Here is a 5,238-nt window from a genome sequence, read left to right as displayed (position 1 = left end):
GCTCAGTCGTTAAGCGTCTGCCTTCGGCTCAGGTCATGATCCCAGGGTCCTGGGACCGAGCCCCACATCGGGCTCCCTGCTCCGCGGGAGGCCTGCTTCTCCCTCTCCCACTCCCCCTGCTGTGTTCCCTCTCTCCCTGTGTCTCTGTCAAATAAATAAATAAAATCTTAAAAAAAAAAAAAAAAGAGCACGTCATGATGCCTTTGTATCTCAGTAAAACCAAAAACAAAACAAAAAATGTCAGAAGCCTGTGTGCCCCCCAAATAAAGTTTAACACTCAAGGGTCCACCTCTCTGTAAGGAAACTCCCTTTCCTGGCACACTTCCTGTCCTCTCTCCTTGGTTCCCCGTGGACGCCAAGCCCTCCCCCCAGAAAGACAGTGAGAGCGGGAAACCGTGACCATCTCAGCCCATTTTTGCTTCACGATGTCACTCAGTGCCAGCCCCGAGCTCCTCTTCCCGAGTTCCCCAATGGATTCTAGATCGCAGAGTGGCCGTGCGGATGAGGGTTCTGTCTGGCAGAGATGGGCCCCTAGCTGGGGCTGCACTGTTTAATACGCCTTAATAAGCGGAGTAAACGTTTAACTCTCCATCGATATAAATGGCCTGCTGTAATTTTCTTGACTTCGGGAACATGGGATGAAGAGAAACGAGAGTCCCGGACGGAACACGAGAAGTAAGGAAGTGGACAGGACCATGCTTGTCTCCTTGGCATCGGGGGCCCCACCAGCGTGGGATTTATTTATTAATTCCGATCCTCAAATGCTAGTTTGTTCTTGTCCACGTTTGCACCGAGTGAATGTATGCAGTAATACGAAGCATAAAAATTCGTGTCTGGATCTGCCAAGAAATCTTTAATTTTGTTGGCTATTAGCACCACCGGACCTAGAGGAAGCGACGGTACTTGGATGTGTTGGGAACTTCTCCTGCAACGTGTCAGAGCCTCGCTCGCGCAAGTGGCTTCGACCTTCTGGACCCTGGGTGGCCGGCCAGCCAACGCAGCGGGCAGAGCAGCGGCCCCCACATATGTCCACGTGCAAACACCCCAACACTGTGCGGGCACCGACTCGCTGGCTCTGAGAGGGGACGCGGTTCTGGAGCGCCCGGGTCGGCCCGGCGTCACCACGAGAACCCTTACGAGTGGGAGGCGGCGGCGGAAGAGGCGGCCAGCGCGATGCTGTGTGGCCCGCTGGGCAGACAGAGGGAGGGGCCCTGTCGAGGGATGCGGGCGCCTGCCCAAAGCTGCAAGGAAACGGCCAGAACCTGGATTCTCCCGGGAGCCCCCGGAGGGGAATGCAGCTCTCTCGGCTGCGGAACTGTCAGAGGTCCCGTCTCCACTGGGGGAAGCCGCCCAGGTGGGGGCCTGCGTACTCATTTTACGGGGCTGCGTGGCCCAGTCCCACAGAGTGGGGGGTCTGAAACACCAGAAATCCCCCTCTCACCGCGGGAGAGCCCCACCGCCCCTGGTGCGGCGGGCAAGCCTCGGCCTCCCGTGGCCTGTGGACACCTCAGTCCGGCCTCTGTCTCCCTGGTGCCCATGTCCAGCGTCCCTCTGCCCAAGAGGACACAGTTGTACTGGATCCAGGGCCCACCCTTGATTCCACCTGCCACGATCCTATTTCTAGGAAGGCCACAATCAGGCTCTGGACGCACAAGACTTTTGGGGGACACCATTCACCCCAGCACTGCAGCCAGGCCTTTCTCTACCAGGACAGGCCCCAAGAGGTGGCTCTACCACGAGGAGCGTCTGGGCTCTCACGCCCTCACGGCTGCATGTGCACGTGTGGGGGGCGCCCGGCGTTTCCTGCACCCTTCACCCCTTGCATTGCTGCCTGAGGCTTTTGCCAACAGAGTGAGGACACGGACATGTCCTCCGACTGGGGCCCTCTGTGCAGGCGTGCGCCCTGCCACACGGGAGCGGCCTTCAAACATTCCCACCTTGACTCTTCTTCCCACTCAGGGGACCCGAGCCCAGCCCACCCGAGGCAGCGAGGACACCGCTTCCGTGTCCAGCGCTCTGCTGTGCCCCTAATGTCCCCTAAGGCAGATGCTGACACCTCGTGCAGCTTGTTTCTCCACTCCAGACACAGTGAGAATGAACACGGAGACCTCCCTTTACCTGGCCCTTAGAAGGGGGGGGGGAGCAGAGAAGCTAGAAATGGAAAGGGCGCGAAGACGGATGGAGGGAGGGACAGAATTGAGGACCAGCCCCGCCCCACAGCCCCTGCGACAGGCCCTCTCCTCTAGGTCCCTGCAGGGCAAGCGGGCGCCTCGTCCACCTGCACACCCAGTGCTCCGCAGCCGAGCTCCCACTCCCCAGAGGGCGGTCATCTCACTCGGGAGAGACGGGAGAGACGTGGGGCAGGCGCGGTCTCTGCGGGAAGCACCCTCCACCCTCACCTCCTTGACCTCAGATCCTGGGAGCGGCCAGGGCTACGTCCCTCCTCCCCGAGGCTCACGAGCTCAGGCGTCAAGCATCCCCTCCCCACAGGTGACTCCAAACCTGGATCTCCAACCCCAAGGAGTCATCAGGCAGGCAGGAAGCCCTTCTGGACGTGTCTAGGCACGTCTCCAGACTCGGGCTCTGCAGATGTTACTAATGGCTGAGAACCTGACCCGTTTTTAAGAACAAGTGTGGAGGGCAGCTGGGATCCGGCCTGGGGGTAGTTAGGGAAGGAGGCGGAGGCTGTACCAGGGACGGGTCCTAGACGCCTGTCCAACTCAGCCCCGACCGCGGCAGTCCTGCATGTCAAGGGGCCGATCGTGCGCTTCTTGAAAACACCAGGTGGTCTGCCACCTCCTTGGCTCCTCTTCTGACCCGTTTTGCTGGATCCCAAAGCCTCTGGAAAATCAGCATGGCGCAGAGGAGAAACAAGGGGGTTCCCGCCAGGTCCCCTCCCCTCCCCCTTGGAGCCCGTGACTCAGTTGCTCCCCCGTGCAGCGCTGGTTTGCAGGGCTGGTTAAGTCGGTAGGACAAGACAGAGCTAACCCCCCAGCACTGTGCTGGCCTCCCTTCCAAGGAGCCCTGGGCTGGTGGCCCATCTGGAAACCAGCAAACACTGATTTTTCAGTTAGGCAACCTTGCCTCGTGTGACTATTTCCCCCTTTGCTTTCTATTTTGTACTTGTCCTTTATTTAACATGTTCTGTTTCAATCAGGCACTTTTTATGTCCTGTTTCCTCGAAAAAGCCCTGTTTCCAAAGGAGCAAGGTGTTACAACAAACATTCTCAAGCGTCTACTCAAATGACTTCATTCGACTCGAAAAGTGCCCATAAAACATTTGGCCTGTTTTAGTTATAGTGAATCACTTAGTGGTACACAGGAATTTCGGGTTATGACAGCACTTTGTTCCTCTTTAATGTGCTTTGATTTTCAAGGGATGCGGTCGTTCTGTACCAAGTGGAACAATTCGGTAGCACTGACGAGCATCCAAGCCGTATCACCGAGAATCTGGAAGCCACTGGAGACTGGTGTAATTCTGAAACTCTGTGACGTCACATAGAGAGGGTAATGCGTTCGATCCATCAACAAGGGGCATCTCAACCTCTGCCTGGTGAGGTGGCGGGACGCTCCCATGGGTGCCCCCCACCCGCCCCCCGGGTTCCAGAGGAACAGCAGGACATACAGACAGGGCCATCCTCACACGCCACGGACAGGCGTCACAGGTCCACTTGAAACCAGAACAAGGTTCTGTTCCCACAAGCTCACGTAGGAAAGCTCCACCTTGTTATAAAACCTGCTCTCTGGATCTGCCCATGATACTGGGGAGAAATAAAGAGCCCATCCCGTCCTCATTCAACAAAGGCAGGTGGAGCGTCTTCCAACAGAGCTCAAACGTGTGCTCTCCGAGGACGACACACACAAGCTGAAGACACATCAAGTCTTCAGGGTGGGCACACCATTTCTAAAAACCTCCCACGACCAGACATGGGTGTGTGTATTTTTTTACTCGATTACTGCTTAGTGCCATAGGGTGAACTCGATCACCTACAACCTCAGGGCAGCTGGAAGACTACAAGGCTGTCACTCTGATTTGCCAGTCCACCAACAAACTTGGGAGACTTTCTTGGACGGGGCCTGCAGAGACCCAGGGAGGCCCCTAGGAGGGACCCCACGTCCCGCCTCCACGTGCCCGGGGCATGAACACCGTGACGTGCACACGGCAGGGACAGCCTGGACCCATCACTCGACCTTCTTTTTCCCTTTCCTCACTACTTCTTCAACAGAGAGAACGTATTTTTGACAGTATGGATTAACAGTTTTCAGTCTATCCTGAAAACATAAATTGTATCTCTAGTGGAATCTGTATTTGTGGGATTGGTGCTTTTCAACCCAAACTCACAGCATCAATCCCCCCAGGGACAGTTGTTTGTCTTCACTCTGCCCGAACTCCACCAGTCACAGGATCTCCCTGTCGTTTTCTGTACTGTGTGTTACAAACAAACAACAGTGCAGGGGTTTTTGTGTTTTCTTCCTCCAGATATAAAACTTTTAATACAGAGCAGGTGTAAGAATCACTATGTGGGAGAAATCAAAGAGCTGTGACAGGAACAGGTGATACTGTAATTTTTGTCAACTGCTGACTCGGGAAACTGTACCCCCCACGTGGCAGTTTGCGACCCCCATGAAGTAGTTAACGGGTCTCACATTTGAGGGGCTTTGAAAATAAAGTTACGCCGAAAATACAGCAACAGACAGACAACAGTTTATTTAACAACATTCGAGCCCCCGCGTCCAATAAAGAACAATCCAGAAGCCGGTGACATCACACAGCTCGAGTCCACAGGTAACGTGGAACACTGCCAACGGTCTCAAGTGACACGGATTCTGTTCCAAGCCACGGTTCCTAACGTTCCTCCATGACTGGTCTTCAACCTCAGTGGTGTCCAGAAGGAAATGACCCAGAAGGACAGACGAGGCGAGGTTTCAAATACCCTGTACGCTGTTTTGTAGCTTGAGATAGGACACACGGTCTTAAGTATTTCCTGATGCGAATTCTTTCTTAAGAAAAAAATTCAATGTCAATCGCTGAAAAGAGAAGTTGCTTCTGAAGCAGCAGACGAAGTATGTTCACCACCTGCCCGCACCGACAAGGACAATGGTGGGACTGGCGGCTTATGAAAGAAACTGTCAACGTGACCTGTACACAAGATCTTTGCGGCATCGACTTTTATCTCTTAAAAAGCCCTCCCATTCCTCAAGATAAGGAAATGTTTATTAATCAAAAAGGAAGAAAAA

The sequence above is a fragment of the Mirounga leonina genome, unplaced genomic scaffold (genome assembly GCF_011800145.1).
Source record: "Mirounga leonina isolate KUSES-001 unplaced genomic scaffold, KU_Mleo_1.0 Mir_171, whole genome shotgun sequence".
Taxonomy (NCBI): domain Eukaryota; kingdom Metazoa; phylum Chordata; class Mammalia; order Carnivora; family Phocidae; genus Mirounga; species Mirounga leonina.
Note: the sequence above shows the minus strand (reverse complement) of the source record.